General features: G+C 31.1%; 1 protein-coding gene across 2 annotated transcripts in view; it reads left to right on the top strand.

Annotated features, from left to right (window-relative positions):
- Positions 1-4191: 4191 nt before the first annotated feature.
- The window catches only part of LOC142231798 (uncharacterized), a 101495-nt gene continuing 83496 nt past the window's right edge, over positions 4192-22190 (top strand). For both annotated transcript variants that reach the window (XM_075302441.1, XM_075302440.1), the window contains exon 1: positions 4192-4611. The gene's annotated coding sequence lies outside the window, so the exon portion shown is untranslated. The remainder of the gene's footprint in view (positions 4612-22190) is intronic.

Here is a 22190-nt window from a genome sequence, read left to right as displayed (position 1 = left end):
ATCGCGAGCTGTGTGGCATGTAGCGCCATCTTGTTGAAACCACATGTCAACCAAGTTCAGTTCTTCCATTTTTGGCAACAAAAAGTTTGTTAGCATCGAACGATAGCGATCGCCATTCACCGTAACGTTGCGTCCAACAGCATCTTTGAAAAAATACGGTCCAATGATTCCACCAGCGTACAAACCACACCAAACAGTGCATTTTTCGGGATGCATGGGCAGTTCTTGAACGGCTTCTGGTTGCTCTTCACTCCAAATGCGGCAATTTTGCTTATTTACGTAGCCATTCAACCAGAAATGAGCCTCATCGCTGAACAAAATTTGTCGATAAAAAAGCGGATTTTCTGCCAACTTTTCTAGGGCCCATTCAATTCAAAATTCAATGATTTGCAAGCGTTGCTCGTTAGTAAGTCTATTCATGATGAAATGTCAAAGCATACTGAGCATCTTTCTCTTTGACACCATGTCTGAAATCCCACGTGATCTGTCAAATACTAATGCATGAAAATCCTAACCTCAAAAGAATCACCCTTTATAATTGTTTTCCGATTTATTCAGGTCTCAATTGTAGCCCTCTTTCATAAGCAAAACTGAAAAGACTTTGCCCTTGTAACTTTTAGAGCAAGTTTAAGTAATGCTTCACCAAGTTGAAATACCTCTTGATATGTTGATTTTATATAATTTCATTACTGTTGTGTATCATCTCGGATGTGAATCGCCAGGTTAGTGGATACGTGGTGTGACGTACTGCCATACCGAGGTGTGTAAACGCAGCAAACCCAATAAATACTAATACCCTGCCAACATTTTTTGAATTTGACGGCGCTTTTGAGAATCCCCACCACGTCAAAAACAATCGTATACGACATCCAAAACTCGTCGGAAAAGCGCCGTCACTATTAAGAAGTTGTACCACGCAACTATTAGGTGCATTTTTTAATAAATTTAGAACGACGCCAATAAGAGCCCCTTCAAACAATCAGAAAAAGTGAATTTTAAGATAGTTGTAAAAGAATCATTGTGGTTAAGTAAAACACGATTGTTTAGATGTTTATTAATTTGATTAAACATTTATAAATTCTTATAAATTAACATTTATACCACTATCACAACACATTCAACATATTTTTTTCATTAATAATAGAATGAGATTGATTTACAAGTGGCAAGTTACATATTGCAGCGTCTATCAGCCAGTTTGTTTATTTTCGATGGAGACAGCGTGCCTGGAAAAATATTTGAAAAACGATCACTTTATTCTATTTGGAAAGTCGAAAATTGTTCACCATATACCTTTCACAATTTTAAGCGTAATATCTATGTTTTCAGAACTTTATTTTCGTTTTTATTTAAATAAAATATAACAAGCTGGTTGCGCTTGGCGTTTCACAAAAAATAAAATGGCTCTTGTAACAATAGTGATGGGAAAATGTTAGAGTTGTGCGCGTGACTGAAATTTATCTCACACTCACGCACATTCATGAAGCAAAATATTTATTCACGCACGCTCATGCACGATACGTGTGGTAGCCAATCCCACTCACGCACATTCACGAAATGAAAACCAGTACTCACGCACGAACTACTTTTAAAGACTCACGATAGGCACGATTCACGTGATTCGCGACAAATTCACGAGACTCACAATATTTTCCAAACGGAAATCAACCAAGGTAACAAAATTGAAAAATAGAATACATTTCGAGAGTTAAATTAATTTCAGTTAACATACGAGCGTGAATTAAATCTTGATTATTTTCGTTAGCGTGATTTTGCAGAAATTTTATTCACGCACATTCACGTACCAATTTTATTTCTCACGCACGACATATTTATTTTAGTCCCATTCACGCACATTCACGAGAGTTGCTTTAGATTTTGTTCGCGACTCACGTGATTCACGCGTGTCACGAGAATTTCGGTCACGCGCACACCTCTAGAAAATATATCATACTTTTTCATAGGCTTCCCCCATCACAGTTGGCGATTGTTGCAGTGTCACTTACGAGTCTGTGGTAGCGAAATTGAACTTTGAAATGTTGGCAGGGTGTTCCTAATGCGCTTTACAGACTATCAGTTATTCCGGACGACAGTGCTCGTGTCGAACATATCCCATATGATGTGCACAATATAAGTTAAGTCCGAAGGCATAATCGATACTGCTGCATGTTTATGGGATCGATAACACATTTACCGATTATTTAGTCATCGCCGACAAGTCGCATCGATCCGACACACTGCAAGATTCCTTACAAACACCGACATTCCGTCCGGAATAACTGATAGTCTGTAAAGCGCATAACCTAACCTAATCCTATCTTCAACACAAAATCAATTGACCTGACAACTTGCTTCTCTTAAACGCATCCTTAATATGTATGAAACATAGAAATTTGATAAGCTATTGGTAATTGAACTTTGAACAGCTGATAATCACTACCATCACTTGGGATATAATTACTTCGGCGAGCCGATCCTAGTCTCACATTTTCGTAAAGGCACTGGCATGATACCCTGCCAACATTTTTTGAATTTGGGGGCGCTTCTGAGAATCCCCACTACGTCGAAAACAAAGTGCATTTTAAGATAGTTGTAAAAGAAACATTGTGGTCAAGTAAAACACGATTATTTAGATGTCTATTAATTTTATTAAACATTTATAAATTCTCATAAATATAACATTTATACGACTATCACATCACATTTAACATATTTTTATGCATTAATAAAAGATTGATGCTGAGTTACAAATTGCAAGTTACATGTTGTAGCGTTTATCAGCCAGTGCTTTTATTTCCAATGGAGGCAGCGTGTCTGGAAAAATATTTGAAAAACTATCACTTTATTCCATTTGGAAAGTCAAAAATTGTTCACCAATATACCTTTCACAATTTTAAGCGGAATAACTATCTTTTCAGCACTTCATTATCATTTTTATTTAAATAAATTATAAGAAGCTAGATGTGCTTGGTGTTTCACAAAATATAAAATGGCTCTTGTAACAATAGTGATGACAAAGTACCTTCATGCAAATAGTGATGGCAAAATACTATCACAGTTGGCGATTGTTGCAGTGTTACTTACGAGTCTGTGGTAGCGATGAGGATGAAATGGAACTTTGAAATGCTGGCAGGGTAACGATCATTTTTGAAGAATATAAATTGCTTCATGTTTTTCTTGTCAGAGAACCCAATTTTAGGAAATTCATCACATTCGTACAATTGCAGGAAATTTTAGCTCCTTCGACCATAACTTTTTCTATGCTTCGGTATAAGTTTGTATAATTTTGGATGTTGTAAAGCTATAGCATGAGCTTGATTTTCAATATAAGTTTTTTTTTGATTTAGCAATTTGATTGCGTTGATTTTATTACTAATATCATGGCATTTCTTAAATCATCTAGTATCATTTTACCGATGTCTGGTAGCGATATACAAACATTTTCCATTCCCATATCAATAAGGCAGTTCTGTTATGTGTTTTTATGCGAGAAAATGTAAACAATCGATAACATGGCAACGAACAGTTCTCCAGCAATCTTAAAACTATTTTTTTTTTGATTTAGCAATTTGATTGCGTTGATTTTATTACTAATATCATGGCATTTGTTAAATCATCTAGTATCATTTTACCGATGTCGGGTAGCGATATACAAACATTTTCCATCCCCTTTTAAATAAGGCAGTTCTGTTATGTGTTTTTCTGCGAGAAAATGTAAACAAAAGTGCCTATGCATTTCTTAAACCTGGTGTGTGCTACTAGCGGAAATTTCATTTGCATGCCAATAATACTGTTTTGTCATGTATCTCTTATGGGAGCAAAATGTAAACAATCGATAATGCAGTAAATCATTTCTTATGAGTAGCGTAGATTTCAACTATAGAGACTGGGCTTTATGGGTAGAGCTACATACCGGTTCTCTTTGCGGGCGGAGAAGTTGGCCAAAATTGGTTTTTACTCCCATTGTTTCTGTTTGTTTTTGATATTCCCATTTCTATCAAACAAAATCGTTTAGTTTCGCAGGCTTTGTCTGCATTTTTTGAGTAACAATTTTCTTTGAGTATAATATAGATATCTTTGCTACAGGTGAGACAAAACCCAATAACCATTTGACTACTAAAAGCTATGCTCATTTTACCACCTGATACTCTCAAGTAAATATTACGATCAGTCAGTCGTTTATTTAACTTCGTCTTGCGAGCACACCGGAAACTTGTTAACGGATAAAGCGTGCCGAACACGGTATTGTAACGGTTCAGTGTAAAGTGTGTAAACAAAAATCGCGCGGCTATTTGTACTAGTAGTGCAAACAAGCAGGCATTATATTTTCGAAAGTTGGCTTAACAAAAAAAGAGCCAAAAGGCAGATAAAAAAATAAAATAAAAGGCAAGGCACTAAAATCATAATTTGTGTGTTTGTGTGAATGAAATAAAAGTAAAATTTAGTAAAAAGCTAAATCAGAGAGATGTTTACTCGCCATACATGCATAAGCGCCACCAAACAGGCTTTCATTGAAATATAAAATTTTTCTATTAAACGAAAAAATTATTAATATTTTAAAATACATTTTTATGGGTTTTCTTAAATAAGCGGTCAAGCCAACAGTCCCAGGTAAATATTTCTATAATTTTAAACTCGAATGCAGAGAAACATTTTCAATAGTTTACAAATATCCAAAATAAAAAACAAACACAAAGACAATTTGAAAATACTATAACAAATTCCATTTAACCTCTACTTTGAATAACGGCCAAAGACGTCTGCTTTATGGTGAACGCATAAACCAGGGGGCCCTGACGAACGACAAGTAATAAGCCAATCACTTTTATTTTCAATTAGCCAGTCTGCTAGCCATCAGCGATCCATCTAGCCAGTTTGCAAGCTTATTTAGTAAGCCATGTTATGGACTATTGGTGATTATTAGGTAGCGTTAAGAGCGTATGCTTCTTATAATTTTACGTTTTTATTGTTTCTTCTTCATAGGGGCTATGTCTGCATTTGCCTTAGATTTGAAGGTAATGACATGTGATTTGTATACCCTTCAACATAGAGTGGGAGCTTTATAAAATTGACCATCCCATTTGTAACGCACTGAAATATTGGTCTAAAATTCCATGGAATATGATATACAGATTCAATCCCAAAATTAATTGATCCAATTAATTTTTTAATTGAAATGTCTTTAATCACGAAAATGATAGTATCAGTCAGAGATTTAATTCAGCATCAAAAAATACTTGATTAAACAATTAATTGATTTCATTAGCAAATTCATTTCCTAATTTATTCAATTAATTTCTTAGTTGATGTTGATTGCAAAATTCAATTAATTTCTTAATTAAAACGAAACTATTTTTAATCGCTATACTACACACAAAAAATATTTTTTGTCTTCAATCACTAAATTAATTGATCCAATTAATTTTTACTTGAAATGTCTTCAATCACAGAAATGATAGTATAAATTAAAAAAAAAATTCTTGAAAGTCAATTAAAAAATTAATTGATTCAATTAAAAAAGTAATTGATACTATTAATTTTTGTTATTGATTTTTGTTTCAATTACTAAATTTGTTGAATCAATTAAATTCTACCAAAAATAATAGATTTTTTACTGTTTAGTAGATTTGATGTTTTGTTGATAGATTTTGCAAAATATTCCTCTCCAACTAAGAAGTACTTCATAAATTTTATATAGAAATGCAATTTTGACAAAATTTTCTATAGAAATAAAATTTTGAGAAAATTTTCTATAGAACAAAAAAATTTGGCAAAATTATCTATAGAACAAAAAAATTTGACAAAATTTTCTATAGAAATACAATTTTGAGAAAATTTTCTATAGAACAAAAAATTTTGGCAAAATTAAATATAGAAAAAAAAATTTACAAAATTTTCTATAGAAATCAAATTTTGAGAAAATTTTCTATAGAAGTAAAATTTTGACATTTTCTACAGAAATAAAATTTTGACAAAATTTTCTACAGAAATAAAATTTTGAGAAAATTTTCTATAGTAATAAATTTTTTAGAACATTTTTTATAGAAATAAAATTTTTCTATAGAAAGAAAATTTTCACAAAATTTTCTACAGAAATAAAATTTAGAGAACATTTTCTATAGAAATAAAATTTGACAAAATTTTCTATAGAAATAAAATTTTGACAAAATTTTCTATAGAAATACAATTTTGACAAAATTTTCTATAGAAATCAAATTTTGACAAAATTTTCTATAGAAATAAAATTTTGGCAAAATTTTTTACAGAAGTAAAATTTTGACATTTTCTACAGAAATAAAAAGAAATAAAATTTTGACAAAATTTTCTACAGAAATAAAATTTTGAGAAAATTTTCTATAGTAATAAATTATTTAGAACATTTTTTATAGAAATAAAATTTTCACAAAATTTTCTATAGAAAGAAAATTTTGACAAAATTTTCTATAGAAATAAAATTTTGGCAAAATTTTCTACAGAAATAAAATTTTGAGAAAATTTTCTATAGTAATAAACTTTAGAGAACATTTTCTATAGAAATAAAATTTTGACAAAATTTTCTATAGAAATAAAATTTTGTCAAAATTTTCTATAAAAATAAAATTTTGACAAAATTTTCTATAGAAATAACGTTTCGACAAAGTTTTCTAAAGAAGTAAAATTTTGACTAAGTTTTCTATAGAAATAAAAGTTTAAAAAAGTTTTCTATAGAAATAAAATTTTGACAAAATTTTCTATAGAAATAAAATTTTGACAAAATTTTCTTTAGAAATAAAATTTTGGCAAAATTTCCCTTAGAAATAAAATTTTGAGAAAATTTTCTAGAGAAATAAAATTTTCACAAAACTTTGACAAAAATTTATATAAAGATAAAATTATGACAAAATTTCCTATAGAAATAAAATTTTGACAAAGTTTTCTATAGAACTAAAGTTTTGTCAAAAATTTTTATAAATTTAAAAGATTTATATAAAAATGTTTTACATTACTTACTTCAAATTTGCGGAAGGACGCAAATTTCAAGGATTCGAGTCCTAAATGTAAAGTAAAAATATTTTTAAAGCAAATATTATGAACTTTCCTAAATATTATGAACTTTCTTTTAATTAATATTTATTTATTTTAAAAAGATTTGTCCTTAATATTTTGTAAATTGTCTGGTCTAAAATTTAGGTTGCCTAATCTTTCATATTTTTATTTTCATATTATTATTTTTTTTTTAATTTTTCAGTGTACATTAAGAGCAGAGTTTAAATAGACTATTAGGAACTTTTTTCAACCCCAGCCAACAGCTAAATGCTGTCTCATTTATAAGTCATATTTTATCAAAATTTCTTTTGTTTTGTGGAAGTCTCAATTTTCTTTGAGTGTAAAAGTAGACAAAAGTGAGTCATATGTAAATAACAATATCGTCAATAAAACTACAATAACATAATTTTGTGATCCATTAATCTTTGGGATTGTCAAAAAGACAAAATGGATTCATTCACTTTGTCTGCCACTTGTGGCAATAATGTGTAGTAGCAATAATAATGGGGCTTTGTTTTCACGGCTCATGAAAGCTTTTAACTAAAATGTTAACTCTTACAATGGGTACTCAAGAGTTGCTCATATAAAATAAATTTCAAATATCATGCTTTTACTACCACACTAAACCAATTCGCATTGTTTGCGATATAGGGTGGTTATATGAACCATTATTTTTTTTGTCAGAAATCACCCAATTTATATATTTTCCTGTTTTCAAGTTTATTATTCCTTTTGTTTTAATATTATACTATTTTGTTTTGTGTGTGTATTGCTATTTTGTCGTACGTTATTGCCAGTTGTAGGATTTGGTTAAAACGGCAACTCGCAATGAAAAATCACTTTTGTTGATTTTTGGGTTTTTACCTTGAGTTGTGCAATTTCCACTTGAATTCATTTGTTTGGTATTGCTACTGAAAAATAAATACTACATATAAATTCGATAAAATCAAGTACTTGCCATTTGGAATTGTGCATCGATTGGGGTATACATTTGCCCAGATTGGGGGCTTTCAAGTGAATATTGATGGCCGTGTTTGTCACTTAAGTCTTTTGTTTATTTAGACAACTGAGTGTGTGTGGTGTTAGTATTGTCTCTTTTATTTTTTATTTTAGTTGAAGTCGTAAAATTTAGTCTCAAAATGCAATAAATATTTATTTTATTTCTCTATTAAAAAAAAACTAATTAGATGTTATTGTAGACTGAGAATAATTATGAAACGAAGGCTATACAAACAAATTGCCTTCATTCTAGAATAACCTTTGCCTTTCTGTTTGCAAATTAAAATTTACACTTATGAACCAATTTGTATATTACTATGGAGGGCACAATAGTCATTGGAAATCCTCACATAAAAATATCTTTTCTTTCAAACGGTTTCAAATAAATGAGACCAAAAACATGAATTACCAAAGTTCGTCAAGTTGTTTATTTATTAAGATTTTTCATATACTCCACCCCAAAACCTTTTATATTCTCAACAGAAATTGATCTTAAAAAAATCAGTGATGTGGGTCAAATAGTAGTGAAGTAGACAGATAGGCGTCTTTAATTCACCTCATGTTTAAACACTTAAAGAGCAGTAAAAAAACATTGTTTGAATATCATATAGAAAAAATCGAACAATTGTTTGTTTTATTATTTTTTTGCAGCCCCCATAGATACAATGAAGTGAACTACCTCTAGCGAATGTTATAGGCGTATTTTTATTCTCAAACATTTGTATAAACATTGCGACGCAATGACATACAAACCACCAACAAATTTCATTATTATCGTCATCATCTTTCTTCAGATATCATCTTTAAAAGGTGAAATTGTATAGTTTGACGTTAAAAAAAAAAAAACAATACCATTGAGACAAATAATAATGTGGGAAACGTGAGACCCTCAACTTTTTTTTTGGGTTTTCTGTAATTACACTAGGAAACGAGAATTAATATTTACACAAAAAGGAGTTTAGGTTTTATTATGAATTTTCAATGTAATATCATGGACCAAGAAATGTATAGACGCAAAAAATGATACACTCAAAAAAAAAAGTTCACTTGGATTCAAAGATTTTGACCTTCCCTTAAGGATTTTGGTATTGATTCCGAGTCAAAAATGCGGCTTCTTTAAAATAAAGCAATTTTGTAGTGACCTATCTGGCTTTAAGTCTAGGACCAATAAAATTAAAATTAGGATACAGATCTCATTTATCAACTTTTCATTCTCTTTTCGCGGTTTATTAATAAAGGTATTCACGTACAAACAAATGCCAGTTTAAAAATCCAAATTATAACGGATACTTCAAAGTAAATAGTGTTTTCTTAATTCAAAAAAAAAAAAAAACATAACTTATAATACCCTGTTCCACAGTGTGGCGCAAAAAAAAAATAAAAAAAAACAAGTATAAGTTCGGCCAGGCCGAATCTTATGTACCCTCCACCATGGATTGCGTAGAAACTTCTACGAAAGACTGTCATCCACAATCGAATTACTTGGGTTGTGATATCTTAAAACTTCTTAACATCGTTTTCTAAATTGTGAGTTAGTCCATACGTGGTATATATTAGACAAAAAAGTTATGTATAGGTAAGTCTACAAATAATTACGAATCGACATGGAAATTGAAATATGGGGGTCGCTTATATGGGGTCTATATAGAATTATGAACTTGATATGGACCAATTTTTGTGTGATTGGGGCTCAATTTATCTGAGGGCTATACACCCAGAGAAGGAATATGATCATCTCAAACATGTTTTAAAATGTTATTTTTGGGTGGTGACCATGGAACATCGTTTTCGCAGCCATGTTATTTTCTCGGAAATCATGTATCTGATTTCGGCAAGCAGGTTATATTTGACGAGAAAATAACATTTTAGTGACAAATATGGTCACCATACAAAAATAACATTTTGCTCTTGAAACATGTTTAAGGTGAACATATTCCTTCTCTGCGTGTATATAACTATAGACCGATATGGACCTAGTTAGGTATGGTTGTTAACGGCCATATACTAGCACAATGTACCAAATTTCAACTCGGATGAAATTTTCTTCTCCAAGATTCTCCAAAACCAAATCTCGGGATCGGTTTATATGGGGGCTATATATGATTATGGACTGATATGGACCACCAAATCTCGGGATCGGTTTATATGGGTGCTATATATGATTATGGACTGATATGGACTACTTTTGGCATGGTTGTTAAATATCATATACTACCACCACGTACCAAATTTCAACCAGATCGGATGAATTTTGCTTCTCCAAAAGGCACAGGAGGTCAGATCTGGGGATCGGTTTATATGGGAGCTATATATAATTATGGACTGATATTAACCAATTCCTGCATGGTTGTTGGATACCATATACTAACATCACGTACCAAATTTCAACAGAATCGGTTGAATTTTGCTCTTCCAAGGGGCTCCGGAGGTTAAATCTGGTGATTGGGCTATATATAATATGGCCCGATTTCAACCAATTTTTCCATGGGAGTTTGAGGACATATATTAACACCACGTACCAAATTTCAACTGAATCAAATGAATTTTGGTCTTTCAAGAGGCTCCGGAGTTCAAACACCCAGAAAAAAGTGCCTTCGAAACTAAAGGAAAAATTTTTCATCAATATAGTTTATCAATTTTATTTCCATTAAGGTAAATTTTTGTGAGAAATAATAAAATTTACTCGTTTCAGTAAAAAAATCCTAAACTGTAAGCAGTTAGGAATAGTTCATTAACTAGAAAAAGGCATGGAATTTTACTCATACTATTTTCTTCGCTGGGTATAAGAATTTACTACTGAACAAGAAAATTTTATTCACCGATAACAAAGCATTCGTAAAAATAAACAAAAACCGAACTAAAACCAAGTTTCCTCAAAATTAGTAAAATTTCTTATAAAATGATAATTGCGACTTCCTTTATAATAGAAAGTTTTTCATACATACGAACAACACTTGGCATAGAAAAATATTTTAGTTCATTCGTACTAAGAAGTATGCAATCCTTTCAAAACTTAAGGAAACACACTTGTTAGAATATAGGAAATTTTCCTACATTTCTATTGTCTACCTGTAATCGATACCTGTCATCGCAATCGATGTGTTTGCGCGTGGGTGTAATCGATATGTTTGCGCGTGGGTTGTTTTTTTTAGTTGGAATCGCGTTGTTGTGGTATACGGAAAGATTGTTAAAAAATAATATGGTAAAATAATATAATAAATAACAAATAAAATATATAAAATATTTATTATTTTAAATTAGTGAGAAAAATGTTCTTTTTTTGAAAATAAATCTATCAATGTTCGTGATGGTATATAAAGAAAGAAAACACCAGCAGAATAACAACCCTTTCATTTGTCTTCATTTTGGAATCTTCAATTATCAGGTAATATTCAGTGACGCTAACCTTTTGTAACAAAAATGGTTTATGATTTTTTATATTTGTAGGTATTGAAATTGTAAAAGGAGGACAAAATCGTTAGGCAGCAACTTATTAAAAGTGAAAAGTACAAGAAGAAGAAAAAGTGTGTTTTACAGTTGATAATATCACATGGAAATTGGAAACAGCGGAATAATAAACTAATATTTCAAGGAGATTCGATGCTGTTGATTCTTAATTAATATATTCAATATATTAATAAAACATGTCTTTTATTGAATATAAAATTGCTTATATAAATAAATAAAATTGTATTTAAAAACTAAGGTAAGCAGTTCTAATTATGAAGTAAAAGTTTTACCACAAATGTGTAAGATTTGACCATGTGAATGAAAAAATTTCAATAAAATCATTCCATATATGAATTCAAATCAGTTAAATTTTTTCATTCTGTAGTATAGTGGTATATAAGTATAGGAAAATGTTAACTAATATATGGAATGCATTATTCCTAATTTCTACGAAAATCACATCGTTCAAACAAATAAAAATGTCTTTGGCGCTATACGAAGTTCAACTTTCTTCACAATGAGTTCATTTTAACTTAAAGAAGGGGTCACTTTTTTCTGGGTGAATCTGGTCATCGGTTTATATGGGGGCTATATATAATTATGGCCCGATTTCAACCAATTTTTCCATGGGAGTTTGAGGCCATATATTAACACCACGTACCAAATTTCAACTGAATCAAATGAATTGGTCTTCGAAGAGGCTCCGGAGGTCAAATCTGGGGATCGGTTTATTGGGGCCTATATATAATTATTGACCGATTTAGACCAAGTTTTGCATGGGTGTTTGAGGCCATATACTAACACCACGAACCAAATATCAACTGAATCAGATGAATTTTGGTCTTCCAAGAGGCTCCGGAGGTCAAATCTGCTAGTTTATATGGGGGCTATATATAATTATGGACCGATGTGGACCAATTTTTGCATGGTTGTTAGAGACCATATACTAACACCATGTACCGAATTTCAGCCGGATCGGATGAAATTTGTTTCTCTTAGAGGCTCCGCAAGCCAAACCAGGGGATCGGTTTATATGGGGGCTATATGTAATTATGGACCGATATGGACCAATTTGTGCATGGTTGTTAGAGACAATATACCAAGTACAAAATTTCAGCTGGATTGGATGAAACTTGCTTCTCTTAGAGGGTCGGCAAGCCAAATTTGGGGGCCCGTTTATATGGGGGCTATACGTAAAAGTGGACCGATATGGTCCATTTGCAATACCATCCGACCTACATCAATAGCAACTACCTGTGCCAAGTTTCAAGTCGATAGCTTGTTTCGTTCGGAAGTTACCGTGATTTCAACAGACGGACGGACATGCTCAGATCGACTCAGAATTTCACCACGACCCAGAATATATATACGTGGTTGGTACGTGGTGGTAGTACATATTTAAGAACCATGCCAAAAGTGGGTCACATAAGTCCATAATCATATATAGCCCCCATATAAACCGATCCCGTTTTGGAGCCTCTTGGAGGAGAAAATTTCATCCGAGTCAGTTGAAATTTGGTACATTGTGCTACTATATGGCCCTTAGTTATATATAACCCTCAGATAAATCGATCCCCAATAACACAAAAATTGGTTCATATCAAGTTTATAATTGTATATAGCCCACATATAAGCGACCCCCATATTACAATTCTGGCTCTCTACGTACCATGCAAAAGTCCATATCGATTCGTAATTATTTGTAGACTTACCTATACATAAATATTTTTTTGTCTAATATATACCACGTATGGACTAACTCACAATTTAGAAAACGATGTTAAGAAGTTTTAAGATACCACAACCCAAGTAATTCGATTGTGAATGACAGTCTTTTGTAGAAGTTTCTACGCAATCCATGGTGGAGGGTACATAAGATTCGGCCTGGCCGAACTTACGGCCGTATATACTTGTATTATTTTCATTTAAAAATATGATTTTTTTAATTATTTCTCTTTCAAACTTTTTTTCATACTAAATAATTACGGACAAATATTAACTGTCCATACAAACATTTTTTTTGTAGTCCAGTGTTATCTTAACACAAAGACAAGAAGAAATTTGAATTCATTCCAATCAAAAAAGAAACAAACAACCATGGTAAAATGTTGACAATGCTAGTGATTGTGGTGTTGAGAGATGGTCTACAACTGGGCCTGGATCACAGCTTAAAGTTTTAACATCAGATAATGCATATACACTTGTCTCTCTTCAAAAGAAGAAACATTTCCGTTGAAATACTTTAAGTGAGGAAATAAAAAGTATATAAATGTAAATTAAAAAACTAGAAAGAAAGGGAAACTTTCTTAACAATCAATTGTGTCAGGTGTAGACAATTACAGGGTGATGATGTACATGTTACGGAAATCTATGGATGTCTATATGTGGGTCAAGTAATTCGAAATTACAACAATGACAAATATTTATTTAATGAATATTCTACAAGAAAGCGTGTATGGGTTTGCAGATGTTTTTATTTTTTAATTAATTAATACAACCATACGTAAATACTATGTGAGGTCTTTCTTGATTATTATTTTTTTTATATATTATTATTACTTTGTTTGATTTTTGGTCGACCTTTTTGTTAGAATTATAAATTAATGGTCCTTCAAGCTCGAGGCCTTTTTAAAATATTTTATTTATTATTCCCAATATTTCGCGATTACGATATTGAATCGCTTCCTCAGGGGTCTACAATAGATTTATAGAAATTACATTTCATAAATATCACAGTATTAAACATTTAATAATTTAAATAAGTGTAAATCTTAATTACTTTTAGTTAATAATCTCAAATGGTATTATAGGATAATATAATTATACAAAAATCGGACAGACATATCTTAATTTAATTTTTCTGTTCGCCTGATACTTGAAAAATGAGATTAAGATATGTCTGTCCGATTTTTGTATAATTATATTATCCTATAATACCATTTGAGATTATTAACTAAAAGTAATTAAGATTTACACTTATTTAAATTATTAAATGTTTAATACTGTGATATTTATGAAATGTAATTTCTATAAATCTATTGTAGACCCCTGAGGAAGCGATTCAATATCGTAATCGCGAAATATTGGGAATAATAAATAAAATATTTTAAAAAGGCCTCGAGCTTGAAGAACCATTAATTTATATTATTATTACTTTATTTTTTTATATGATTATATAAAATCTGATGTAGTATGGTCAAATACAATAACTCGTTTTATCTCTGACATTGAATTTTACCATACCAAGAATATTTAATGAAAAATACCAGACATAATGATATGTTCTGTAATGATGCATTTAAAAAAAGTTTTACTTCTTCAAGGTCACAAGCTGAAACCAGTATTCCTTTAATTTTCGAAAACCCCAAAAACTAAAAAACTATCGATTATTCCCAAATAGCGTGACTGTCATAAAACTATAAGGCATGTAAGAAAGAGCAAAAATGAAAAAAAGAAGATCTTAAATTCGAAACTGATAAATTTATAGTGTTAATCGCATTTATTTTTGAATACTAAAGAATAGTTTGTTTAAAATATTAGGAAGATTTCTTACAGAGTTTTTTTTTTATTGCTCCAATCTGATCCGATGTTGACAGTAATTTTTTTTTAAATAATACAAATAATACGAAAAAATATTTTATTAAAAAATTCCAGGCACACATACGGAAGTTTTATGAAATAAAAACCAAAAAGCAAACCTAAATAATGTTGACGATTTTAATATTTTATCAACAATTCCAAAGGGACCAATAAAAATATTAATATGAAATGTTTGTCTATGGGTAAACACACTTGTTTTGTCGGCAACCTGTTAAAAAAAGCTAAAAGTTTTCGTTTAATCAATGACTATGAAGAAGGTTGTTGGTAAGTTTGGCATGTGCTTTTATTCACCCAGAAAAAAGTGCCTTCGAAACTAAAGGAAAAATTTTTCATCAATATAGTTTATCCATTTTATTTCCATTAAGGTAAATTTTTGTGAGAAATAATAAAATTTACTCGTTTCCGTAAAAAAATCCTAAACTGTAAGCAGATAGGAATAGTTCATTAACTAGAATAAGGCATGGAATTTTACTCATAGTATTTTCTTCGCTGGGTATAAGAATTTACTACCGAACAAGAAAATTTTATTCACCGATAACAAAGCATTCGTAAAAATAAACAAAAACCGAACTAAAACCAAGTTTCCTCAAAATTAGTAAAATTTCTTATAAAATGATAATTGCGACTTCCTTTACAATAGAAAGTTGTTCATACATACGAACAACACTTGGCATAGAAAAATATTTTAGTTCATTCGTACTAAGAAGTATGCAATCCTTTCAAAACTTAAGGAAACACACTTGTTAGAATATAGGAAATTTTCCTATATTTCTATTGTCTACCTGTAATCGATACCTGTCATCGTAATCGATGTGTTTGCGCGTGAGTGCAATCGATATGTTTGCGCGTGGGTTGTTTTTTTAGTTGGAATCGCGTTGTTGTGGTATACGGAGAGATTGTTAAAAAATAATATCGTAAAATAATATAATAAATAGCAAATAAAATATATAAAATATTTATTAATTTAAATTAGTGAGAAAAATTTTCGTTTTTTGAAAATAAATCTATCAATCGTGATGGTGTATAAAGAAAGAAAACACCAGCAGAATAACAACCCTTTCATTTGTCTTCATTTTGGAATCTTCAATTATCAGGTAATATTCAGTGACGCTAACCTTTTGTAACAAAAACGGTTTATGATTTTTTATATTTATAGGTATTGAAACTGTAAGGCAGCAACTTATTAAAAGTGAAAAGTACAAGAAGAAGAAAAAGTGCGTTTTACAGTTGATAATATCACATGGAAATTGGAAATAGTGGAATAATAAACTAATATTTTAAGGAGATTCGATGCTGTTGATTCTTAATAAATATATTCAATATATTAATAAAACATGTCTTTTATTGAAGATAAAATTGCTTATATAAATAAATAAAATTGTATTTAAAAACGAAGGTAAGCAGTTCTAATTATGAAGTAAAAGTTTTATCACAAATGTGTAAGATTTGTCCAAATGAATGAAAAAATTTCAATAAAATCATTCCATATATGAATTCAAATCAGTTAAATTTTTTCTTTCTGTAGTATAGTGTGAACTAATATAGGGAATGCATTATACCTAATTTCTACGAAAATCACATCGTTCAAACAAATAAAAATGTCTTTGGCGCTATACGAAGTTCAACTTTCTTCACAATGAGTTCATTTTAACTTAAAGAAGGGGTCACTTTTTTCTGGGTGTTGGGAAGTAAAATAGAAAAAAGTGTTAATCGCATAAAAAAAAAACAAAAATTATTATATAATATTTACCATCTCTATCGAATTGTCGATTGACTGAATATACGGAAAAATTATTATTATAATATGATTATTGCATATTAGTAAATAGTGAAATAGTGATGAATCAATTGGGTGGCGCTTTTTATACCCACCACCATAGAATGGTGATGGGGGTATAATAAGTTTGTCATTCCGTGTGTAACACATCGAAATATCGATTTCCGACTATATAAAGTATATATATTCTTGATCAGGGAGAAATTCTAAGACGATATAAGCATGTCCGTCTGTCTGTCTGTTGTAATTACGCTACATCCTTCAATAATGGCGCTATCGTCCTTCAATAATGGCGCTATCGAAATTTGGCACAGATTTGCCGGCAGGTCAAGTTCGAAGGTGGGCTATATCGGTCCAAGTTTTGATATAGTCCCCATATAAACCGACTTCTCGATTTGGGAATTTGCCTGAAATTGAAAATCTAGAGGTACTTGAGGATCATAAAAAGGTGTGCCGAAAATGGTGCCCATCGGTCCATGTTTTGGTATAGCCCCCATACACTGAAAAAACAGTGAACCCACCAGGAAAGATAACTTTCGATTAATTTTAGAAAATTTTGAATTTTTTTAGAAAATTTTAACTAAACAGTATTACAAGCGCTGGCATCACTCCGATATGGTAAAAATAAGTAAATATTTTTCGACAAATTCAAGAAAATGTATTAGACATAACTAAGTTTTTGCACTTGTTAAAGAAAATTTTGTAGTTTTAAGAGAAATCTTGGAGTTCAAAATTGCAAGAATGTCTTTAGTGCCATACGAAGTTCATGATGGACACATTTTTGGTAAAATTTACAAATTTAAGGAAATAATGAACTATTTTGTGAGAAATACGAAATTAGGAAACCTTTATGCTTTATTTTTGTATAATTTTTTCCTGTGTTTTAGTTCATTTAACTAACGTACGCAAAAAATTATTTGAGTAAAGTAAACTTTTTCCAAACATAATGATTCTATGAACTAATATAAAGTTAAATTGGCTTTAGTGAAATAGAGAGTTCACTTTTTTTTGAGTGTATAGACCGATTTTACTTCTTGGGATTCTAGAAACTGTATTTACTATCCGATTTGCCTGAAATTGGAAATCCACAGGTATTTTGGGACCATAAAGGGGTGTGTCGAAAATGGTCCGTATCGGTCCATGTTTTGGTATAGCCCCCATATAGACCGATTTCCCGATTTTACTTCTTGGGATTCTAGAAACTGTATTTACTATCCGATTTGCCTTAAATTGGAAATCCAGAGGTATTTTGGGTCCATAAAAGGGGTGTGTAGAAAATGGTCCGTATCGGTCCATGTTTTGGTATAGCCCCCATATAGACCGATTTCCCGATTTTACTTCTTGGGATTCTAGAAACTGTATTTACTATCCGATTTGCTTTAAATTGGAAATTCAGAGGTATTTTGGGACCATAAAGGGGTGTGTCGAAAATGGTCCGTATCGGTCCATGTTTTGATATAGCCTCCATATAGATCGATCTCCCGATTTTACTTCTCGGGCTTCTGGAATTCGTAGTTTTCACCCAATTCGTCTGAAAGTGGAATTCTAGAGGTATTTGAGGAACACTAAAAGTCGGTGAGTATTGGTCCATGTTTTGGTATAGCCCCCATATAGACCTAACTCCAGAATTTATTTCTAGGACTTCTGGAATCCGGCTGACCACAAATAGTTTAGCCGAATATGGTGTGTGTCGACCCATGGTTTAGTATAGCCTCCACATAGACCGATCTCCAGATTTAACTCTTTGGGCTTCTAGAAACCCGATTTGCACAAAAATGTAAATATACTGGAATTTTAGACCCTCAAAAATCTGTATCGCATTTATTTTTACCGGTCCGTTTGGTAAGGCATCGATATAGACCGATTTAACTTCTTGAGGGTACACCCAAGGAAAAAATATTTTCCTCCGGAATGAAATTTTAGACAAACGTATAAATCTTTTGTGCTGCCTTGTTTTGACAAAAAAAAACTAAACAGGTAATATTCCGGGCAATATACTAAAAAGTGCAAATATTTTAAAAGAAACAAGTAAGGAAAGTCCAAAGTCGGGCGGGGCCGACTATATTATACCCTGCACCACTTTGTAGATCCACATTTTCGATAGCATATCAAATCCATCCAATGTGTTGGGTGCTATTTATAAAGGTTTATGTTCCCATATACATATATTAAAATCTGTCCCGTTCTGGACAAAATTGTTAGAGTGTTACAAAATTTATAGACTTTAAATTTAAGTCGGCTAAAATCCTGGGGTGAAACACTGTGTTAGTAAAAAAAAAAATGGAAATATTTAAATCTGAACCAATTTTTAGGCAACTTTACAAAAGTGTATTATGATTTATCGGTCGATAGATATATTTTATATCTTAATGCAAACTGGAGTCATTTTTACCACTTTTCGACTTAGCAGTGTCGATTTTACACGGAAAATGTGGGTATTTTGGACATTTTAGCCCAAATCGGAAAAACATATATATGGAAGCTATATCTAAAACTGAGCCGATTTTAACCAAATTTGAATAAAATTTAGCACTATATAGTACTAATTGTTCTCCTTGTGCAAAATTTCAAGCAAATTGGTGTAAAACTTTGGCGAAAAATATATATGGGAGCTTTAAAGAATTGAATCTAATTATTTAATAGAAATAATTATTTTTTCTTCTTTATTATTAAAAAGTGGGTCAGCTCCTTGTAATGTAATTTATTTAAATCTGAACCGATTTCCAAAATCAATAGGTTTCTATTCTGACCCGAAACTTTTGCCAAATTTAAAGTCGATTGGACTAAAACTGCGACCTGGACAAAATGTGTTCACAGACAGATGGACGGACAGATGGACATGGCTAGATCGACTCAGGAGCCGGCCTGAGCAATATTGCCAAAGACACCATACGAGGGCAGTTCGGAAACTTCTTAGCCTAGCACAAAAAGCGCGGTATAAACAGAAAAAATTTAAGTGTTTTGCAAACTTCCATCTTTGCTATGAACACATGTTAAATTTTGTTTCGATCTGACAACTCCTTCATATAGGAACAGGTGTGCAAAAAAGACGCATCTGAAAAAAATTAGAAATGCGTGCTGTCATTAAATATTTACATAAAAAAGGTTTATCGGGACAAGAAATTCATAATGATATGTTGAATGTGTTAGGTGAAAGTGCTCCTTCATATGTAACAGTAAAAAATTGGATTGCTGAATTTAAACGTGGTCGTACAAGCATTGAAGATGAACCACGTAGTGGATGTCCAGCAACAACAACAGAAATTTTAGCCAAAGTGCATGATGAGGTATTAAATTAAAACAATAAATTCAGAGTACTATTGCAACCTTTTGGATCAATTAAATGTACAAATTCGAGAAAAAACGTCCTGGATTACAACACAAAAAAATAATTTTTCATCAAGACAACGTACCAGCGCAAAAGAGTGTTTTAACAATGGCTAAAATCAACGAATTAAAGTACGAGTTTCTTGACCACCCACCTTATTCTCCTGATTTAGCTCCCAGTGACTTTTACTTGTTCCAAAATCTAAAAAAAATCCTTGCTGGCAACGTTTTACCTCAAATGAAAATGCAATAATTACAGTTGTAAACCACTATTTTGATGACCTTGAGGAAACTATTTTAATCAAGGGATAGAATTGCTAGAAAAGCGTTGGACTAAGTGTATTGAAGTTTCAGGAGATTATATTGAAAAATAAAAATATTTTTGAAAAACTAACTATTCTCTTTCATTGATAGGCTAAGATGTTTCCGAACCGCCCTCGTATGTCTATCTTGTCTCCTTCTGGGTGTTGCAAACATATGCACTAACTTATAATACCTTATTCCATAGTGTGGCGCAGGGTTTAAAAAAACCCGATTTGAAATATTCAAAAATGTTACCATAGGAGAATCTAACCTTCCGTTTTGTAAGACAACACACTATCCACTGGGCCATGTAGCTATTCTAGCGTTAACCCCTTATACCCTTTACTTTAAGACACTAAGTTTGTACAAAGCGAAGGACAAAGTTCTTTAGAATAAAGAAATTTTTATTAAAAGTTTAACCCACATATATAAAAAAAAGTTAAAGAAAACTTCAAACCTACTTTTGCCATATAAATTCATTCGATAAACTGTCAATAAATTGTTTTGCATATGGGCATAACAATAAAATAAAATTAAGTTAATTTCCGAGCTTGACCACTTTGAGATAAAGCCCCCATATAAACCGATCCTTTAATTTGATTTATTGAATCTCGTGGAGAAGCAAATTTCATCAGATCCGGTTGAAATTAGGAATGTGATTTTAGCATATGTCTTTAATAAACATGCAAAACTTGGTCTATATTGGTCAATATATAGAGCCCATCTGTAGATTGGATTATGGACCATATCGGTCCATAACTACACCCTCAAACAAATCGCTTGCGTAACATATACCCCAAACACATTTTGCTTCAAGCATATATATTTTCAAGATTGGTCCAAACAAAATTGTTTGTATTTTTCAAACATATTATGTTTCACCTTAAGGCATACACTAGTAGAAAAAAATTTTAATGAAATTTTCTTTGAGTGGATATATTTTTAAGGCGCCAATTGGTTACTTCCATTATTTTAATTGCAACTTACTCTCTAGGTCTCTCATTCTAAACACATATATGTTTATAGGCTATTTCTAAATTAATATAAGCATATTATATCTACAAACATTTTATGTCCCAAACATAATATGTTCTAACATATCAACATATATGTCCCAAACATGTTATGTTAGTTTATGAACATTATATGCTTGCACTTAAAAATATTGTGTTAAACAATTTCAGTTCCAAACATATAATTTTTACATCCAAGCATATGAAAAACTGTCTTTTTCGTCCGTGTACATATGCCTCCCATATAAGCAGATCCCAGTTTATATGGATCCAAACATTTTGACCTTCAATTAAGGATTTTCGTATTGATTCTAAGCCAAAGATGTGACCTCTTTAAAATAAAGACATTTTGTAAATTAAAATTAGGATGTAAATTAAAATTGTATTTTTAAACAGACAGATCACATTCGTCGAATTTTCATTCTCTTATTCCGATACCTGTAAAACAAACTAGAACAAATGCAAAACCTTAAACTAACTATTAACCTACATTTGAAAAGTTTTTATATTAAATCTTAAGAAATTTGTTTCTCCTTACTGTTTGGAAAATGTTCCTTACTTCAATGACATCCGCCTTTAATGAAAAAAAGGTTTCGAAGCAAAGATGAAGTTTCCTTTTAATAAAATGTCATTATTTTAAGAGAATTTGTCGTTAATATTTTGTGAATTGTACTAAAAATTATGATGCATAATTT

The sequence above is a fragment of the Haematobia irritans genome, chromosome 3, assembly GCF_050003625.1.
Source record: "Haematobia irritans isolate KBUSLIRL chromosome 3, ASM5000362v1, whole genome shotgun sequence".
NCBI classification, from domain to species: Eukaryota; Metazoa; Arthropoda; class Insecta; order Diptera; family Muscidae; genus Haematobia; species Haematobia irritans.
The sequence above is the reverse complement of the archived record's forward strand: the minus strand, read 5'-3'. Positions and strand labels throughout refer to the sequence as shown.